Here is a 23,169-nt window from a genome sequence, read left to right as displayed (position 1 = left end):
AGAAAGATTCATGATTTATTCGAGAAAAAAAAAATTCTAACAATTGAGAAGATCAAATAAGTCTTACAGTATAAACGAACCCTCAATTCAAACATTGTGAAATTTTTTTGGTACCACTAAAAATCTGGATCATCCCATTTCCTCATTTTGACCCCCTTTTTTCACTGAAAGAGAAAAAATCTATTAGAGTACACCACAACACAATATCTAATTGTTGGTATGAAAAAAGAAATTTCTAATATGAAAGACTCAACTCTTCTTACACATGCATTTTAAAAAACTCTTTTCTAGTTTATTTAATTTCTCGAAATTCTAGAAATCGCTTCATTTATTGGTGTCAAAATAAATAGGATATGTGGTATAAAAATAGAGAATCTATTCTCTTTTTTCCAAAAATAAAGATAAGATCTTGGAGATTGTGTAATGCTTACTCTCAAACTCTTTGTTTACACCGTAGTGATATTCTTTGTTTCTCTCTTCATCTTTGGATTCCTATCTAATGATCCAGGACGTAATCCTGGACGTGAAGAATAAAAAAATAAGGGTTTTCTTGCTTTTTTTTTTATATTGATTTTTAGAAATGTTATAATCTTATTAGAATTTTATCTATTCCACATCATCAAAAAAGGAAACGGAAAGAGAGGGATTCGAACCCTCGGTACGAATAACTCGTACAATGGATTAGTAATCCGACGCTTTAGTCCACTCAGCCATCTCTCCTAATATAAAAGAGGTAATTACTATGTTACATTACACAAAAAGTAATGCTTTAAAAAAAAAGGAAAGCCCTTATTTACCAATTTTAATCGGTTTTGTACCAAGCCCTGCGAGAAAAAAACGTTAAGGGGCATCGGTTTGCCAAAAAAAATAAAAAAATAGAAGGTTACCGGCGGCAGGGTTCTCCGGTACGGCAGCTCCACTAGCTCACCTTCGCAGTTGGGTGTTTTACTTCGGTCAACCTGTAGAGAAAAGAATGGTGATTACAATGGTGAAAAAATTACACGAAACGAGAATGGAGAAGGGCCTAATCAGAGGTGATTTTTACCTTTTCCCACAGCTGCATCGCCGGGCTTTGCCCGCTGTTTTTCACTCATCTGCCTGTCTTTTTACTCCAATTTAGCCATGGGGGTGTTCAAAATTAAATTTCGAGTGAATGAAGAAAATTTTACCTCTTTTGGCAGTCAGAAGTGGCTCCAGCGTGGCAACATGCAGCCGTCGGATCCCTTCCCAGCGACTGGCTATTCTTCTCCGACAGGGGGTTCTGGCGGTTAGAGTTAGGGTTTGGTGTGAAGCGGATTATTTATATCCGTCCATCGCGTTTGATCTGAACCGTTCGATCATGTTTAAATAGAAAAGTGAATCTGGATCGTTCATCGCAATTTGATATAGGTTGTCCGATCGCGTTTAAAGGGAGAACAGATCTGGACCATCCGTTGGCACGGGAACAAGTCCGAACCATTCGATTGTGGGCAAGCGAATCACCAGTATAGCCTCCCGCGTCGCACCGCCTCTGCGTGCCTTGCCATGCGGCATGCTCCGGTTCGTCGGTGCTGCTGACTGGTCGTCCTACGTGGTACAAATTTTTTAAATTATATTTTGACCCACAATTTCTGATTTTTTTTTCAAAAATATCCCTAGAACTAAAATTTTTATCCTTTTTTTCCAAAATTATTTTTAATTTCATTCTCCAATTAATTTTCTTCGTCTTTTACATTAAACAAAATTTCAAAAATTAAAAGATAATATTTACACATTAATTTTAATTAGATTAAAATTAATTAGGGGTATTACAACTCTCCCCCCTTAAAAGAAATTTGGTCCCTCAAATTTGCCTCTCTCTCACTCAATCAAACAGTTGGGGATATTGGGCTCTGAAGTCTGATTCTAGCTCCCATGTGGCCTCTCCCAGTGTGTGGTTCTTCCATAGGACCTTAACGAAGGAAATTTCTAGGTAGGGGAGTATTCTGCTCTTTTAGTCCACAATGTCAACTGGTATCTCCTCGTATGACAGATCCTCCTGGAGCAAAAAAGACTCGTGGGCCAGGACGTGAGAGGGGTTCGGGTTGTACTTGCATAACATGAACACATGGAACATATTATGGACCCTAGATAGTTCTGGAGGCAGTTTCAGTCTGTAGGCGGTGGTGCCAATTCTATTTAAGATTTCAAATGGCCCAATGAACCAGGGATTTAGTTCTTCTCTCTTGCAAAACCTACTGATTCCTTTGAAAGAAGTAACCTTAAGGAACACCTGATCACCTTTCTCAAATTCTAAATCCCTCCTCCAAGTATCCACATAACTCTTCTGGCTATTCTGAGTCGTCTGAATGTTCTTTCTGATCTTAACTATTTTGGCTGTAATCTCCTCTATGAGATTTGAGCCGAATAATTTTCTATTACCTACTTCTTTCCAACATATCGATTATCTGCATGGGCGGTCATACAACGCTTCGTATGGAGCCATGCTAATACTTATTTGGTAGCTATTGTTGTAGGCAAACTCTATCAGGGGTAAATGATTATTTCAATAGCCCCCGAAGTTAAGAACACAAGCTCAGAGCATATTCTCAAGTGTGCGGATCATCCTTTCTGATTGTCTATCTGTCTGATGGTGGAATACAATACTAAGGGACAATTTCATTCTCATGGCTTGCTGAAAACTAGACTAGAATCGAGAAGTGATCCTAGGGTCCCTATCGAACACTACTGTCACTAGCATTTCATGTAACCTGACAATCTCCTAGATATACATTCTTGCTAACTTATCCAAGGGGTCAGTCATCCTGATGGCTAGAAAGTATGAAGACTTGGTGAGCCGATCAATAATTACCCAGATAGTATCATGTCCTGAGCGTGTCCTATGCAATCCTGTCACAAAATCCATTATGATGTTCCCACTTCCACTCCGAAATTGGTAATGGTTGAAGCAACCCACCTGAGCGTTAATGCTCTACTTAGACCTGGTGACATACCAAACACTTGAAAAGAAAGTCGACCACATCTGTTTTCATCCTGTTCCGCCAAAATCAGGATCGCATACTTTGATACATCTTAATGTTTTCAAGATGCATGGCAAACTTTGAGCCATGAGCCTCAGTCATGATATCCCTTTTTAACCCACTGTCACCTGAAACACACACCCTGTCCTGAAATCTACGCAACCCATCGGTAAAGACTAAAAATTCTAAATTAACTCCCTATTCTGCATCTTTCTTAAGGGCTGCTAGGGTGGAATCGGCGGACTGAGCTTCCTTTATTCCCTATAATAACTCAAGTCTAACAGTCAGGTGGGCCAAACATGTGACTCTCTTCAGGTCCTGAAGTCGTACCTATTGTGTGGCCCCTATTACCCTATATTCTGAAACCATCAAGTGAGCTAATATGCCTGCACTTTTTCTACTGAGTGCATCGGCTACCACATTATCTTTACCCGGGTGATACAAGATGTTGTAATCATAGTCCTTGAGGAGTTTTATCTATCTTCTCTTATGCATGTTGAGATCATTTTGAGTGAATATGTGTTTAAAACTCTTATGGTCGGTATAGATCTAGAAAATCTCCCCACAAAGGTAATGGCACCAAGTCTTCAAGGCATAAATAATTGCAATAAATTCTAAGTCATGGATGGGGTCAGTTTTTTCCAGCCGAGCACTGCCTCAACCTTTTCAGGGTTCACTAACACTCCATTCTTTGATATGATGTGCCCTATGAAGGTAGTATGCTCGAGACAGAATCCACACTTAACTTTGCATACAAATTCTTTTTTTTAAGAACCTGCAAAACCTGAGTCAGATGGCGAACGTGTTCCTCTCTGCTTTTTAAATAGACGAGGATATCATCGATGAATACAATGATGAACTAATCTAGAAATTATCTGAAAATCTTGTTCATCAAATCCATGAAGATGGCTTGTTCATTAGTTAGTCCAAACGGCATGACCAGGAACTTATAATATTTTACCTGATTCGAAAGACTGTTTTGGGAATGTCTTCTGCCCTGATCTTTACCTGATGGTAACCTGAACGCAAGTCTATCTTAGAGAATATCTGGACACCTTGCAACTGATCAAAAAGGCCATCGATCCTTGAGAGGGGGAACTTGTTCTTGATCGTGACCATGTTCAGACCTTTGTAGTCGATGCATAACCTCAACCTCCCATCCCCCTTTCTTGCAAATATGACTCCAGCACCCCAATGGGACACTTATGTCGGATGAATCCACTAAACTGCAATTCATTAATTTGTTTCCTCAGCTCTTCCATCTCAACATGACTCATGCGATAAGGGACAACCGAAATAGGCTGATTGTCTAACTTAAGATCTATGGTGAATTCGACTTCTCTGTCCACTGGCAATCCAGGTAGTTCATCCAGAAAAACATCCAGGAAGTTTCGAACTACGAAATCTCTTGAATACAAATTTAGTAGTCCAGGTAGTTCATCTGGAAAAACATCCAGGAAGTTTCAGACTATAGAAATCTCTTGAATACAAATTTCTTTCTTGGGTGTGCCTAGTTAGAGAAAACAGCCGAGTTAAAGCACTCGATAATAGAAAAAATTGCCATGAGGGAACACAAATTAAAGAATTTTATTAATTTGTAAATAACTCCTCATTAAGAAAGTTGAATACAAGCTTCTTATGAAAATAATCTACGGTGGTGTGATACTCTGCTAGCTAGTTCATTCATAGGATTACATCAAAGTCTCTTATATCAATCTCTATTAGGTTTACACTCAACTTCCTATCTGCTATATTGATGACACAAACTCTGTATATAACCACCCCCAGTAGTGTTCTACTCCCAGGAGCAGACAAAAACAACACAGAATCAAGTCTTTCAGGTAATATATTCAAGTTTGATACAAAAACATGTTAGACAAATGAATGTGAGGCACTAGAATCAATCAAAACATGTGCAAGATGATTACAGATAGTGTACGTACCCTGTACCACGTTTGGGTCGGCTTTTGTATCTTGTTGAGTGAGGTTGTAAGCCCTACCCTAAATAGGAGGTCTAACCTGGTTTTGGTTCCTCAGGCACTCCTTCACATAATGCGGCAATAGGTTCGGCAGGAGGGGAAAACTGAACCCCTGATTTATTGGACCTTTTGAAATCTTAGACAGGATTGGTACTGCTGCCTATAGACTAGCACTGCCTCCAGAGCTCTCCAAGGTCCACAATGTGTTCCACGTGTCCATGCTACATAAGTACAACCCGGACCCTCTCATGTCTTGGCTCATGAACCGCTTCCACTCTGAGAGGACTTATCTTATGAGGAAGTACCAGTCGATATCACGGACCGAAAGAGCAGGATACTCCGCAACCGGAAAATATCATTTGTAAAGGTCGTGTAGCAGAACCACACGCCAATGGAGGCTACCTGGGAGCTAGAATCAGACTTTAGAGCCCAGTATCCCCATTTGTTCGATCAAGAGCAAGAAGCAAATTTAAGGGACCAAATTCCATTAAGAGGGGAGAGAGTTGTAACACCCAAAAATAACTTTTTTTATTTTTGTATTGGAATTTTTTTTTAGATTTTATTTTATTTTAATAGTTAATTTATTTTGTAATAATTATATATTTAATTTAATTTAATTTAATTTAATAGAAATAAAAATAATAATAACGATAAAATTGGGTAAAATTATTTTTGAGAATTAATTGAAAACGATTTTGGAAAAAAAGGGTGAAAATTTAGATTCTGGGGTATTTTTGAAAAGAAAATCAAAAATCGGTGGTCAAAACGCAATTTAAAAAAGATACGCCACGTCTGCAGCCACATCAGCAGCCCGGTCAGCAGCCTAAGCCAACCAGGACACGCCATGTGGCAGGAATGCTGACGCAGGAAGCCACGCGGGACGGGTCCACGTGAGCGATCCGCGTGCGCGCGATAGGATGGCCCAAATTTGTTCCCGCGTGCACGGACGGCCCAAATCTCGCGCGGGCGGACAGTCCAAATTGAATCACGCACGGACGGCCCAGATTGCATCGCGATGGACGGTCCATATTTATTCTCATTTTAATCACGATCGGATAGCCCAGATTAAATCGTGATGGACGACTGAGATTACAAGGAAAAGGTTATAAATAATCTCACCCACACCCAACCCCAAACCCTAGCCGCCAGTACCCTCACCGGAGAAGACGACCCAGTCACCGGAGGAACCGACCGCCGCCACCCGCCACCGCACTGGAGGATTTTCTGACCACCAAACGAGGTAAAATTTCTCTCCTGAGCTCGTTTTTCGATTCTGAATCCACCTGTGGCCAAATCGGAGTCAAATCACCGGCCAATCAGCCAGAAAACACCGCTAAAGTCTAGCGGCGCTTCCGCAACTTTCCTCGATTTTTACCTCCGATGAGGCCTTTCCCGGTTCTCGTTTGATGTAATTTTTACACCACTGTGATCACCGTCCATTTCTCTACAGGTTTACTGGAGCAAAACATCAAATCGCGACTCGCGCCGGAGAAGCCGCCGCACCCGAGCTCCGCTGCCGGTAAGTCTCAGTTTTTCGTGATTTTTTAGCCCACCGAGGGCCCTAGGGGTGCTTTATCGCGAGAATCAATGCGAGTTTGGCCGAAAACGGCCGAAAACAGCCAACCCAAGGCGGATCGCCACCGCCGGAGCACGGCGAAACCGCCATGCCGGAGTTTCTAAGAATGGCCGAGTAGGCTCTAGGTCTGATTTTGAGTTTTTTCGGGACTTGTGTAGGTACCGGAAGTGTATTTAAGTTCTTGGGGAAAAATTCAGGAAATTTAAGGACACCTCGTAAGCGCAGTGAGAACCCAATTTCAGACTCCAAAACAAGTAAGGATTTCTCACCCTATTTCCTATAACGGTATTAAAGCTCAATAAATAATAAAACGGCATTTCATGAATTAATACATGTGTATAATTAATTAAGGTATTAATGGAGCCCGAATCTGATGTATTTTTCGGTCAGTTGTTATTTGATCTATTTTACAATTTTAAATGCAGTATGGTATTTGATGTGTTTATTCTATGGTTTCGTATACATGAATCATGGTTTCGTTTATTATGATTTGAATTATTGTGAACTCGTTGTTGTCTTATTTGGTGTTCATTACTGGTTTACGTGTTTATGTTTGATTTGCTAATTGAGACCAAGAAAAATGGAAAAAGGTATGTAAATTAATAAATAGATAATATCGACAGCCCAACTAGATATCCTGGGAGATGTAGGACGGACCGGGTCCGTAGGGAATCCTACGGGGAATGTGGTCTCTCATATCGGACGGGGTATGGAGACCTTATGTGTTTTGGCGCCCATACAGGACAGCTGGGGACGACCCGTTTCACCCTCATATTGGAGGGGGTATTGAATGTTATGTTTTTTGGCGCTCATACCAGACGGGGTATGAGGACGGCCCTAGAATCAATATCAATGTGAATGGTTCACGTGTAGCGGGGACCCCCTATAGATCCCCATGGATACTAGTAGGCTAATAAAAGAGGAAAATTATTGTCTGATGATTGAAAAACGAGAGTATGATATGTGTTATGTTACAGAGTCTGCATGATTTTATGATATTTATGATGTTATTATGTTTCATAAATTGTCTTCATGAATCTCACCAAGGTAAGTGGACAGTAAAGGTTTTTATTATTGATAAATGAGTTTGTTATAAATTATGCTCTATTAGTCGTCTTTGTTTTTTACCAACCTTTACTCCTGTGACAATGAGATAGTGTGATGTCTTTACTGGGCTAGTGTAGCTCATTCCTTACTTAACCATTTCATATCAGGAGAACTTGGCTCCCGAGCCCGTCCCGCAGGAAGACGGCGAGTAGATGACTAAGGACTTCATAGATTTATTTATAGCATTCATTACTAGTATTTACTTTAGTTGGTTTATTCTTTCATACGTTTAATACGTTTCAGTTATTGTGTAAGGGATATTAATAAAAAAATTTATTTCGCTTCCGCACTTAGAACTTTTTAATACATACATTTTATTTTTATTTCTGGGGCCGTTACTATCCCCACTACACATGATCTTCTATTCAACATTTTCAAATAATGGGTCGTCCCCATACCCCGTCTGGTACGAACGCTAAATTACCAATACTCGATACTCCGTCCGGTATGAGGCAACGTTTACGGTAGGGTTTCCTATGTACCCGTTCCATCCCCCATCTCCCAGGATATCCAGTAAGGCTGTCGTTCATCCATCTTCTTAATCAAATAATTTTCTGTTTACCTTTAGTTTCCAGTTACCCAGTTTAATTGTAATCACATAAAACAAGCAATACATGCATAAAAAAAATACAATCACATCAACATACCAATTCTAGTGTATCATCATGCATTCGAAAACTGTAAAATTGGGTAATCAGTTAAATATTGCAAACAGTAAGAAGTAACAAGTTCCAGCTCTATTAGTATCTTGTAATTAATTATGAATATTTTCTAAACTTCACAAAATACCATATTATTTAAAATTAAACTTCAATTCCATAACAGGGAATAAGGTGAGGGATTCTTACTCAAATTGGTGTCCGAACACTAAGTTTTTTTTTATTGCATCTACTGGCGGTCCCCAGGTTCCCTAAATTTCCTTTCGGGGATTAAAACACACTTCAAATACCTAGAAATACTCTAAAAAATCCAAAATCAGTGTTAGAAATCCTTTTTAGCTAATTTTAGAATTCCGGCATGGCGGCTTTGTCGTGCTCTGGCAACAGCACCACCGTTCGCGGAGGCAGTTTGCCTCGAGTTGGCTATTTTTGGCAAGTTTTGCACCAATTCTTATGAGAAAACACATCAAGGGGCCTCGGTTGGCCAAAAAAATCGAAAAACCAAAGCTTACCAATGGTGGGGTTCTCTGGTGCGGCAGCTTTGTCGGCTCACATTCGTGGTTGGGGGCTTTACTTCGGTCAACCTATAAAGAAAAGGATGATAATTACAATGGTGGAAAAATTATACGAAATAGGAATACGGTAGGGCCTCATCAAATGCGATTTTTGCCTTTTTCCGCAGTGACACCGTCAAACTTTGCTTGTGGTTTTCAACTCATCTACCGGTCCTTTTGCTCCGATTTGGCCATGAGGGTGTTCAAAATTGAATTTCGAGCGAATAAAAACTTTTTTGACTCTTTTGGCGGTCGAAAGTGGCTCCAGTACGGTGGCAGGCGGCGGTCAAATCCCTTCCCGGCGACTGGCTCTTCTTCCCTGGGAAGGATGTCCGGCGGTTAGGGTTAGGGTTTGGTGAGAAGAGGGTTATTTATATCCGTCTCCTTTCAATTTGAGCTGTCCATCGCATTTGATCTGAACCGTCCGATCATATTTAAATAGAGAGTGAATATGGACTGTTCATCACAATTTGATCTGAACCATCCAACCGCATTTAAAGGGAGAATGGATTCGGACCGTCCGTACGCGCGGGAACAAATCCGAACCTTCCAATTGCAGGCTCACGGATCGCCAACGTGGCCTCCTGCGTGGCACTGCGTCTGTGTGCCTTACTACACGGCGCGCTTCGGTTCGTCGGGGCTGCTGACTAGGCATCTTACATTGCACAATTTCTTTAAATTATATTTTTACCCCAGTTTCTAATTTTTCTTTCAAAAACACCACCAGAACCCAAATTTTCACCTATTTTTCTCAAAATTATTTTCAATTTCATCCTCCAATTAATTTTCTTCATTTTTTACATTAAACAAAATTTTAAAAATTAAAAGATTATATTTACACATTAATTTTAATTACATTAAAATTAATTAGGGGTATTACAAATACATTCCTCATGAGAAGTGTTTCTAAGTTCTTCATTAACCTCTCTTAGAACTTCATCGTTTGGATCCTCTTTCCGTAAAAAATTGTACAAAATACAATATGTTTTAAAATGCAATTGACATTCTTCAGCTGATAGTGCGGTTCATTAGCACTTGAAATAATTGAAAACTATTTTTTTAGAACTCCGATGGCACGTTCAATCACATTACGTCAAGAAGAATGATGAAGATTGAATAACTCACGAGCATTTAGTGGTGGCGTCCTGGAGTATTCACTTAAATGATACCGTTCTTTTCTATATGGAGTAATTAATCTACCCCGCGACATAAAACCAGCATCTACTAGGTAAAAATAATATGTAAAGTTATAAAAAAATTTTGAAACCTATACACTACATTTTGAAATTCAAACTTTTTAATCACCTTATGGAATAATTAGAGGATAATCAAGCCTCGTTAATGCATGTTTCATTACTCTCGAATCGGATGCGGTCCCCTCCCACCCAGCAAGGACGTATGTAAAAGTCAAGTTGAATGCACAAGCCACTAAAATATTTTATGTGGAGAAATCTTTTATCCCATGGAATCTTGGAGCATCAACTTTAGACACTTTGACACGTATGTGTCTTACGTCGATCGCATCAACACAATCCTAAAATTAATTGATCATTAATTAAATAAAATTATAAGTATTTACAAAATTTTAATCAAGCAATTTTAACATATTTACCTTAAAAATGGAAAGAATCTAGAATTGTTGGCTATTTCTGATGGCACTCGCGATCCATCAGGCCGATTAAGGAATTTATTAGCCAGTTCTACTATAGATTGTATGACATTGTGAAAATGACGATAGAACTCACTTGATACCAAGCTTTCCATAAGCTTGGCTCGAACTTTCTCACCTTCAAGCCTTAATTCATGTACATGTCTAAGTTCTCTCATTTCTATGAATATAAATTCCTACAAACATCACTAAAACCCCTGCTAACATTGCTATACATTTCGTATGATCATCTGAAAATGGGTATGAAATATCAAATGAGTATCTACTAACGAGGTAATTAACCATACGGTAGGGTTTTTACATATGAGGAAAGTATTCAAATTCAAACAACCACTAGCATGAGGAAAAAAAGGATAAAATAAAGACAAAGAAAAGGACTCCGACGGCAATGAATCAAGAAATAATCGAGCTAAATTTTAACAGATCAGAGAAGCAAAATAGGAGCCACAGTTCTCACATACATAAGAGTTCCCTGAATATGATGTGTGTTCTGCCAAAATAATTGTTCCTTTTATAATAAAACTATATATTAAACCTTGCTGACTCATTTCCAAATTTCAATTTCAAAAACCAAAACTTCAAATTTCTCAACATAACATAACAAGCAATTAAAGAATCAAAAGCAACAAAGTAGAAAGAACCTACTGATCCAAGACCCATCCCAATATCAAGCAAAGCTGTAACACCTCAAGAATCTATTCAAGGGTGTTGTCGCTTCCTGATACTCAACCACGAAGTTATACATCATTCAATGTATGTAAATCAATCTTTGTCACTACTTCAATAAGTATTCGTGCAATGTAAGTTCTTATCCATACAACTCTGGAAGCTCAATGAGCTATCCACAACACAATTTCAATTTATTTACAGTTAAAGGGAACCTAGTGCTAATATCATGGTGTTGTGTGTGTGTATATTTCACAAAATCTGCATCCTAATCAATTGTTCCCTTCTATCCCCAATTGTCGTACCTGACCTACATAGCACCAACGCAGTCTGAAAACATAAATACACACTCACTACACACACTGTTCATGCCAGAACCTGATCTAAAACCACACCAACAGACCCTACCACAACCACAGAATACTCAAAGCACGTCCTCACACACAAACTGACCATTCGTTGGCCACACAATCACATAGACGCCCATAATGGTTTTCCAGAACACCAAAAAACAACCTCCTATAGACATCGACCATCTCGTGGCCACACACACACAAAACTGCTAGTTTGGTTTCCAGAATAAGCAATAGTCACTAACACAATTACAACATGTCTTTGGCCTCCTCTTACGAACTCCTCTTACGGCCATGTCTCTGGCCTCAATTACAGCACACATATCAGATCTCTCATCTCTTCTGGACCATTTATTACCTAGTCCTCTCTGTCAACTGACCATTAGTCAGTTGGTTCAATTCATTATCTCGACCAACACAAGCCACACACACACCATAATAGAGATGGCCACACACACACACACACTTAACTCGCCTATTCAGGCTTTTCAAAACAGAATGACACTTAATACTTTGTATGGAACTGGTACCTCCATGCCAATCTCCGTTTAATCGACCATGAAGGAACTGAAAGTAACTAATTAAAACCTTGACTCCAATTCTTCCATATGCTCCGTCAAATTAGCAATATACAAAAAAAATAAATAGAAAGGAAATTGAGTGCAATATACTCATACCAATCAAACAAGACACAAACAACGAAGAAAAAAAATAAAAAAAATGAAAAACACATACCGAGAGAGAGAATAAACTACCAACAAAAAAGAAAAGAGAAATAAAGAAAGAAATTAATGTCTGGTTACCTTATCGAACAAGAGAAGTCAGAGAAATAAAGAGAGAAATAAATGTCTGGTTACCTCTTCGAATAAGAGAAGCCAGAGTTGGCCACTATTTTCGGCTCAAGGTGTGTGACACTTCTTGAATTAGTATACATGTAATGACCAGAAACTAAAAGAAAAGGATTTATCATCTAAATGCAGAAGCAAACAATAATGTTGGGGTTTACATTCCTTACACAGTAAATTGGAATGTCCCTTCTATATTGATTCATAAAAAAAGACAAACAATAATTAAAAATAAATAAATAGATATTCTAAGGAGTTAACCTCCACTAGCACTTGAAGAAAGTCTAGGAGGTGAACTATTAACAACCATCTGCCTTGTTGGGAACTGGATCTTGGTCTTCTTGATCTGAAATGGTTAATAAAAAGGGTGAGTTACACTAACCCAGTAAGAATGTCACATTAATCACTGATACAGAAAACCAAAAATTGGTAAAAATCATAAAACAGCTAATGAAGCCCTTGATTTAAGTAAATACATTTGATTTTAGAATATTTTATTCCATACTTACCGTTACGAGTTTTTCCAAAATCAACCTATGAAGACAAGTAACCAAATGACATTTTAATTCTATGTATAAGATCAGTAATTCTTTTTTTTCCTATTTACTGGGACCCCTGGGGGTCCATAGGGATATCCCCCTACTCGTGAACCCATATCTAAATTTGACAATTAACCTGGCCATCCCCATACCCCGTCCAATAATGGGCGTCAAAAATACTATCGTCTCGATACTCTGTCCTGTATAAGGGTGAACCATATTTCCCAAACCCTTACAATATGAGACTTCTCACTCCCGTGCGACTGAGGTATGTCCATGGTAAGGTTTCCTATGTATCGGGTCCGTCTACCCTTTTCTAAGGTACCAAGTAAGCTTTCATATATATAGATTCTTATCAACCAAATAACCACCAATCGTATACCAATATCTTATTATGCATTTACAGATTTATTTAAAAAACATCTAAATAAGTAATACAGTTTAACATAACTGAATAACTAAATAACCAAATAACTAAAAAAACAGTATAAGAAAAACCAAATAAATCAAATAACCAAGAACACAATTCAAACTAGTAATTTAATGCACACAATCCAATAGTAAATATTTTAAACAATATATGAGAAAAAAAAAAGGTAAACTATGGCAATCGTATACTAACCGATTCTAACTCCACTAGTGACCTGTAATTACTGTTGGAATTTTTTTAATTTTCATAAAATACAGAATAATTAATAATTAGGCCTCAATTTACCATAACAGATAATAGAGTGAAGGATCCTTACTTGAATCGGTGTTTCAAAATGTTGTGCTACCCACTACACCTCCTGGTGGGCCCTGAATTTCAAGTATTTTCTCTACAAAAATAAAAATACTCATCACGTACCAAAAAAAACCTTTAAAATACAAAATCGGTGTTAAAAATCCTTTTTGGCCAATTTTAGGGTTCGTGTCGCCGTGCTCTAGCACCGACTCCACTACTCAAAGCAACGGTTTACCTCGGCTTGATCGGTTTTGGCCAGGTTTACATGTATCCTTTCTAAAAAATACGTTAGGAAGCCTCGGTTGGCTAGAAAAACTAAAAAACCAAACCTATCAGTAGGGGGGGTCTCCAGGTGTAGCGACTCAACTGATTCTCCTTCGTGGCTGGAATTTCTTCTTCGGCTAACCTGCATAGAAAGAGACGATGAACACAATGGTAAAAGAATCGTGTGAAATGAAAAATTGGAAGGGGATCATCGAAGGGGGTTTAGGCTTTTGGCCGTCGCGGCTCCGCTAGGCTTTGCCCGCGATTTCCAGCTCACCCGTCCCTTTTGCTCTGATATGGCAACAGGGAGACTCATAATAGAATTTCAAGCTAGAAAGTGGAAACTTTTACCTCTTTTGGCGATCAGCGGTGGCTCCAGTGCACCGACAACTAATGGTCAGCTTCCTTCTCTGACATATGGCTCTTCTTCTCTTATAAGGGCAGAGCGGCTAAGGTTAGGGTTCCCAAGAACGTGATGCTTAAATACCCATCCTGTGTCGATCTGGGTCATTCATTCAAGGAGACGTGGTCGCCTCTTGTCCGTTGAATCTATCCCATTCGAGAAATGAATCTGGGCCACACGATCACATTTAATCTGACCGTTTGATTATGCTTAAAGACAAAATGTATCTAGGCCGTTCATGCGCACGGGATAAGATCTGGACCGTCGGATTACTGGACACGCAGATTGCTCGCGTGGTTTTTCGAGTGATGCCGATGTCAGCAGGATTGCCACGCGACGTGCTCAAGCTCATCGTAGCTACTGACTGGGCTGTCCTGCATGGTTGAACTTTTTTTTTTGTATTTTTACCCCCTATTTTTAATTTTTCTTTTAAAAATACTCATAATATTAAAAAATTTGACCCATTTTTTCCAAAATTATTTTCAATTTCGTCCCTAATTCATTTTTTCTCAAAAGTTCAATAAAATGAAACTGAAATAAAATAAATTAATTATTTATTCAATTTTTTTATAAATAAAAAATTAAAAAAAATTATCTTCGACTGATTTTCGGGCCCGAGTGTTACTACTCTTTTGCTCTTAAGAAAATTTGGTCCCTAAAATTTATCACCCTCTCACTCAGTCGAACAGCTAGAGGTACAGGGTTTTGAAATCTGATTCTAATTCGCAAGTGGCCTCTTCCTGCGTATGATTCTGCCATAGGTCCTTGATGAAGGAAATTTCTCGGTTGCGAAGTACTTTACATTTCTGGTCTACAATGCCTACAGGTACCTCCTCATAGGATAAATCCTCCTATAGTGATAGGGGCTCATGGGATAGGACGTGTGAGAGGTCCAGATTGTACTTGCGTAGTATAGACACATGAAATACATTATGAACTTTGGACAGTTCTAGAGGTAGTATTAGTCTGTAGGCAGTTGTAACAATCTTGTCCATGATCTTAAATGGCCAAATGAACCTGAGATTTACTTTTTCCCTCTTGCCAAACTTGTTAATTTCCTTCAAATGGGTGACTTTAATAAACACTCGATCATCTTTCTCAAATTCCAAATCCCTTCTCCAAGTGTCCGCATAACTCTTCTACCTGCTTTGAGCTGTCTGGATATTCTTTCTAATTTTAACTATCTTGGCTGTAGTCTTATCTATAAAATCCGAACCAAATAAGTTTCTATCACCCACCTCTTCCCAACAGATCAGTGACCTACAGGGTCGACAATATAATGCCTCATACGGGACCATATCGATACTTGTTTGGTAGCTGTTATTGTAGGTGAACTCTATCAAAGGTAAGTAATCATCCCAATGGCCCCTAAAGTCTAGAACACAAGCTCATATCATATCCTTCAGTATGCGAATAGTCATCTCTGATTGCTCATTGGTTCAAGGGTGGAATGCGGTGCTAAGGGACAGTTTTGTTTCCATAACTTGCTGAAAATTAGACCAAAATCGAGAAGTAAACCTGAGGTCTCTGTTATATACCACTATCACCGGGACTCCATGTAACCTGACTATCTCCCAGATATAGATTCTTGTTAACTTTTTTAAGGGGTCAGTCATCTTGATAGCCAAGAAGTAATAGGACTTGATGAGTCGGTCGACAATTACCCAGATAGCATCATGTTCTGAGGGTGCCTTAAGCAACCCTGTCACGAAATCAATGTGATATACTTTCATTTCTACTCCGGGATCGGTAATGGCTGGAGTACCCTATCTGGGCATTGATGCTCTACTTTAACATGTTGACACACCAAATATTTGGAGATAAAGTCGGCTATCACTCTTTTCATCTCGCTCCACCAAAATTGGGGCCGCATACTTTGATACATGTTAGTACTTCCAAGATGTATGGCGAACTTTGAGCTATGAACCTCTGTCATAATATCCCTTTTCAATTCATTGTCGTCTGGAACACACAATCTATCCTGAAATCTGAGTAACCCGTCGGCAAAAATTGTGAATTCTAGATTTACTCCTTGTTCTGCATCTTTCGTGAGAGCTGCTAGAGTGGAATCAGTCAATTGAGCTTTCTTTACTCTCTGAATCAGTTCGGGTTGGAATGTCAGATGGGCCAGACATGTAACCCTTCTATTAAGCGCGTCGGCTACCACATTGCTCTTTTCCAAGTGATACAAAATCTTACAATCGTAGTCTTTGAGGAGCTCTATGCAACGCTACTGACACATGTTGAGATCGTTTTGAGTGAATATATGCTTCAAGCTTTTATGATATTTGTAAATCTCAAAAGTTTTCCCATACAAGTAGTAGCGTCAGGTCTTCAAGGCATGGATAATGGCGGTCAATTCTAAGTCGTGAGTGGGGTAATTCTTTTCATTACTCTTCAATTGTCTAAACTCATAAGCTATGACATTCTCATGCTACATCAAAACACAACCCAATCCCATATATAAGGCATCACTATACATTGTGTATCCACCCGTTCCACTCAGTATAGCCAAAATGGGTGCGATAGTCAAGCACTTCTTAAGTTCAATAAAACTCCTTTACAATCCTCGTTCCATTCAAATTTAACATTCTTTTTTGTGAGTCAGGTCAAAGGAACAAGCTAGAAAATCCATCCACAAACCTACGATAATAACTTGTAATTCCTAGAAAGCAATGAATCTCCTTAAGTGAAGTCAATTTCTCCAAATTAAGTACTACCTCAACTTTCTCGGGGGTTGACTGATACTCCATCCTTTGATATGATGTGCCCTAAAAAGGTAGTCTGCTCGAGCCAGAACCCACACTTACTCAATTTTGCATACAATTTCTTTTTTCTGAGGACTTGTAAGACCTGAGTCAAGTGGTAAGCATGTTCCTCTTACTTTTTGAATAGATCAAGATATCATCGATGAATACAATGACAAACTGATCCAGGAATTGACTAAAAACTTTGTTCATCAAGTCCATAAATATAGTCCACACATTGGTTAACCCAAAAAATATGACTAAGAACTCATAGTGTCCGTACTGAATTCTGAAAGCTGTCTTAAGAATGTCCTCTGCCCTTATCTTTACTTGATAGTAACCTAAACGCAAGTCTATCTTAGAGAAAACCTGTGCACCCTGTCACTGGTCGAAGAGGTCATTAATTTTGAGGAGGAGGTATTTATTCTTGATTGTGACTCTGTTCAATCCTTTATCGTCAATACATAATCTCAAGGTCCCATCCCATTTCTTTATAAATATGACCCCAGCACCCCAAAAAGATACACTGTGTCGGATGAACCCAGTATCCTGTAATTCCTTGATCTGTTTCTTTAGCCCTTCCATCTCCACACGACTGATGTGGTAAGGGATAACTGAGATAAGTTGGGTGTTAGGCTGAAGGTCTATAGTGAACTCAACTTCCATGTCCGCTGGTAGTCTGGGTAGTTCATCAGAGAACACATCTGAAAATTCCTGAACCACAAGAATCTCTTAAATGCAAACTTATTTCTTAGGTTTGCCTGTTGTAGAAAAGACAACTAAAGTTAAAGCATCACAACAAAGAAATTTCCATGAGAAAATAATATTTAAATTTTTTTATCAATTTGTAAATGACTCTTCATCAGGAGGGTTGAATACAATTTTTTTATGAAAACAATCTACAGTGGAGTGATATGCTGCAAACCAGTTCATTCACAAAATTACATCAAAGTCCTCTATGTCTATCTCTATCAGGTCTACACTCAGTTTTATATCTGTTATGTTTACGATACAAACTTTGTATATAACCTCCCCTAGTAGGATCCTACTTCTAAGAATAGACACAAAAAACACTTAATTAAATTTTTTGGGTAATACGTTTAAGTTTTATGCAAAAGTATGTGAGATAAAAAAATATGAAGCACCCGTATCAATCAAAATATGTGCAAGGTGATTACAGATAGTGTACGTACCCTGTATCACATCCGGTTGACCTCAATATCCTGCTGGGTGACGTTGTAAGCTCTGCCCTAGATAGGAAGTCTAGCCCGATTTTGATTTTGCAAGCACTCTCTCTCGTAGTATTAGGCACTTCTACATATATGGCATGTATTGTTGAGACGATAGTAGGGTCGGTCTCAGTGATCCTTACCACAGTGCTGTCAAGTCCTACCAGTTCCTATTGCCAAAGCTTGAGGAGGAGTTTGAGTCACTAGACTAGGCTTCTTGTTATGTTGAACCAGTGCAGGGGGTGCTGTCCTATAGTGTGGAACCGAGGGTCCAGAATTTTCTACTGCTGAAGGAAAGATGTGAAGGTTCTACTCCACTAGCTGTGCCTTCATCAGAACGGTTGAGTAAGTGCTAAGCTCAAATACGTACAGCTAGTGTCTGATATCAGGACGGATGCCTCACTCAAACTTCTTTATCTTTCTGCATTCATCTATCATACTCTTAGGGGAATATCGACCCAAATCTAGGAACCTCTAGGCATGCTCTGACATTGTCATATCACCCTGTACTAGATGTGCAAATTATATCTCTTTCAAATGCTGAAGGTGCTCTAGAAGGCACTTTGCATTGAAGACCATCAGGAATTGTTCCCAAGTGACTGGAACAGGCAGGGTGGCCTATTTGAGCTGCCACTAGTGACCTGCCTCTCCCACAAGCATGTAGGTGGCAAATACCACCTTATGTTCAGGAACTACTCTAAGAGTCGCGAAAACCTTCTCTGTCTCAACTAACCAATACTTGGCCTTTTCGAAAGAGGATGCTCCTGCAAAGGTAGATGGATTTAGTCTTTTATATCTTTCAATGTAGCTTAGATCCATCATGGGTGGAACTGAGTCCCACTTAAGAGGGATTAGACTGTGTTGGGAAGGAGCCGAGTGGCCCTGTGCTGACAACGAGTTGTATGGTGAGGGCACTGGGTTGTACTGTGGTAGTGTTGGATGATACAGTGGATGCAAGGGTGGCTCAAATTGTGACAGTTGAGGAGAGTCAGACAGCTCCCTTCTTTCCTCCTAGGCTTCCTAGGCAAAGGTGAGTCTCTCCAGTATCTCAAAGAGTTGATCAACATCATCTCAAAATGACCCTGCCTGAGCTACTCGATTTACTGGGGGCATTCATCTCCTTATATCCATGTGCCTGCATTTCACAAGAAATGTTAAGGGACAGTTTCTATTTGGTGTTATTAAGTCTTGATGTAAGGAACGGTTCCGAGGAACGCGACTCTGATACCAACTGTAAAGACCTGAAACTAAAAGAAAAGGATTTATCATCTAAATACAGAAGTGAACAATAAATTTAGGGCTTACATTCCTTACACAATAAATTGGAATGCTCAATAGGGTTACAGGAATTTCCTTCTATATTGGTTCATAAAAAAGGACAAACGATAATTAAAAATAAATAAATAGATATCCTAGGGGATTAACTTCTTCAAGCATTTGAAGGGAGTCCGGGAGGTGAACTAATCAAAACTCTCTAGCTGATCGGATCTGGATCTTTGTCTTTTTTATCTGAAATGGTTAATAAAATGGTGAGATACACTAGCTCAGTAAGAATATCATACTAATCACTTATACGAAAAACTAAAGATTGGTAAAAATCACAAAATAAGTAATAGAGCCATTGATTTAAGTAAATACATTTGACTTTAAAATATTTTATTTCGTACTTACCGTTACAAGTTTTCTCAAAATCAATCTATGAAGATAAATAACCAAATGACATTTTAATTTCTTATATAAGATCAATAATTCTTTTTTTTTTACTTACTAGAACCCCTGGGGGTCTATAGGAATATCTCCCTACTCGTGAACCTAGTATCTAGATTGGATAATTAACCCAGCCGTCCTCATACCCTGTCCAGTAATGGGTGCCAAAAATATCATTGCCTCGATACCCCTTCCGGTATGAGGGTGAACCATATCTCACAAATTCTTTCGATATGAGACTTCTCACTCCCGTCCGACTGAGGTAATGTCCATGGTAGGATTCCCTATGTACTAGGTCCATCCACCCTTTCCCATGGTACCCAGTAAGCTTTCATATATATATATATTCTCATCAACCAAACAACTACCAATCGCATACCAACATCTCATTATGTATTTACAGATTTATTTAAAAGGCATCTAAGCAAGCAATACAGTTTAACATAACTGAATAACCAAATAACTAAATAAACAGTATAGGAGAAACCAAATAAACCAAATAACCAAAAACACAATTCAAATAGCAATTTAATGCACACAATGCGATAGTAAATATTTTAAATAATACAGGAGAAAATAAGCAGGTAAACTAGGGCAATCACCCACTGACTAGTTCCGGTTCCAATAGTGACCTGTAATTATTATTAAGATTTTTTTAATTTTCACAAAATACGAGATAATTAATTATTACGTCTCAATTTACCATAACAGAGAATAGAGTGAGAGATCCTCATCCGAATTGGTGTTTCGAAATGTTGTGCTACCCATCACACCTCCTGGCAGACTCTGGATTTTTTTAATTGTTTCTACGAAAATTAAAATACTCGTCACATACTCAAAAATACCCCAAAAACTAAAAATCAGTGCTAAAAATCTTTTCTAGTAAATTTTAAAGTTTCGGCACAGTGGCAACACTGTGCTCCGGTGCCAACTTCACCGCCCATGGCGACATTTTACCTTGGCCTGGTCGATTTTTGTTGGTTTTATATGTATCCCTACAAAAATACATTAAGAAGTCTTGGTTAGCCTGAAAAATAAAAAAACCAAACCTACAGACGGGGGGGTCTCCAGGTGTGGCAGTTTTGCCAATTCTTCTTTGTGGTTGGAGTTTCTTGTATGACTAACCTACACATAAAGGGACAGTGAACACAATGGCCAAAGAATCGTGTGAAACAGAAAACAAAAAGGGGGTCATCGAAGAGAGTTTAAGGTTTTGGCCGCAGCAGCTCCGCCGATCTTTGCCCACAGTTTTTGGCTCACTTGTTATCCTTTTTTCTCCAATATGGCACAGGGAGGCTCGAAATCGAATTTCGAGCAGGAAGGAAAAATTTTTACCTCTTTTAGCAGTCGACAATGGCTCTGGTGCGGCGGCAGCCGATGGTCGGCAGCGGTGGCCGGTCTACTTCTCTGGCGTCTAATTCTTCTTATTCGGCAAGGGCATGACGGATAGGGTTAGGGTTCTCTGGAACAGGATACTTAATTTTTCATCCCGTGTCGATCTAGTCGTTCGTTCGGGGAGACGTAGCCCACTCTCGTTCGTTGAATCTATCATATTCGGAGAATAAATCTGGACCGCATGATCAGATTGAATTTGACCATTCGATCGCGCCTAAAAAGTGAATGCATCTGGACCGTTCACACGCACAAGATGAGATTTGGGCCGTCAGATCGCTGGGCACGCAGATCGCTCGCGTGGTGCCGATGTCAGCGGGGTTGCCATGTGGCATGCTCTGGTTCATTGGAGTCGCTGCTAGGGCGTCCCATGCGACCGAACTTTTTTTTTGTGTTTTAGTTATCTGTTTTCAATTTTTTTGAAAAAACACCAATTAAATTCAAATTTTTACTCATTTTTTTTAAAATTATTTTCAATTTCGTCAATAATTTATTTTTTCTCTAAAATTCAATAAAATTAAAATAAAAATAAAATTAATTAATTATTTATACAATTTTTTTATAAAAAAAAAAGAAAAAAAAATCATCTCATACTGATTTTCAGGACCCGGATATTACAATACATGTACTTCAAACTTTACAAAGTCTCAACTAAACTTTAAAAGCTTCCTAAGTCCTACCAAACAAAGTTCTATGTTTGAGTTTTGAGTTTTTTTTTAGAATCTAATATGAATCAAATAATTTAACATTTAATTAAGATCTTCTTTAACTGATAAAATTAGATAGTTTAAAGTAAAAATTCCAACAACAATAAAAATTATGGTTAGCAAAAGAACTATTATTTGACTTAATTCTCGATAAGTACTAGCTTGAACGAAGATTGTAAATAACTACCAACTTATTAAATAAATTACCCAATATTAATTTTTAGTAAAATCAAACTTTTTTTCTCTAAGCAAATAAATTATAGTTAAAATTATACTATCTAAAGTAGCGTTAAGTAAATATATCTTTTAAGAATTTAAACAATTATTGAATCTTTTATCCTACCATAATTATTTCAATTTTTTAAAAAATTTAACCGTTATAAAATATTTTTTTCCGCTCAAATATGTTTTGATTCGCTAGAAATAATAAGTTCTATATCCAAGTAAATATTGATATAATTTTTAGTTGTGTGTTTAAAAATATATGCATATTGAATGGAGAGAATATAGATGACCACAATCAACTAATAATTAAAGTAATAATATATAATGTTAAAAAATTAAAAATATTTTCATATTTACATAGAAATTTATACTGAAATTTTTTTAATTCAGAAAAATTTTTGTTTATCAAACAGAAGAATGATGTTATATATATATATATGTTAAGCTCCTGAAAATGAGGAAGTTTTCATTAAATTCTTTTAAATAAAATAAGAGAGGAAAGGGGATAAATAAGAAGCAAATGTATTATTTTTATTTTTTTATTTAAGTTCTTATGTTTTTTTTTTTGTTCATTCAAGTTCTTATACCTTTAAAATATGTTAAAATAAGACCCGGCTATTAAGTATTATTTAGTTTTATTTAGTTTTTGTTAAGAAAGTGACATATACAATTGACGTGGTATTTAAATGAAAAATAAGTAAATTTATTTTTAACAATGACATTTTCATATATTCTATATTATATAAAAATACTTTTATTTTTTTTTCTTATTCTTTTTTCTTTGCATGGTTATCATATAATATATATATATATTTTTTTAACATT

At 37.9% G+C, this 23,169-nt stretch overlaps 1 non-coding gene across 1 annotated transcript; it reads right to left on the bottom strand.

Annotated features, from left to right (window-relative positions):
- Window positions 1-632: 632 nt before the first annotated feature.
- Window positions 633-720, bottom strand: TRNAS-ACU (transfer RNA serine (anticodon ACU)). The gene has a single exon. It is a non-coding gene; the product is annotated as a tRNA-Ser (tRNA).
- Window positions 721-23,169: the final 22,449 nt, after the last annotated feature.

The sequence above is a fragment of the Carica papaya genome, chromosome 5 (genome assembly GCF_054855325.1).
Source record: "Carica papaya isolate Zhongbai chromosome 5, ASM5485532v1, whole genome shotgun sequence".
Lineage (NCBI taxonomy): Eukaryota > Viridiplantae > Streptophyta > Magnoliopsida > Brassicales > Caricaceae > Carica > Carica papaya.
Note: the sequence above shows the minus strand (reverse complement) of the source record. Positions and strands in the feature narration are given on the sequence as shown.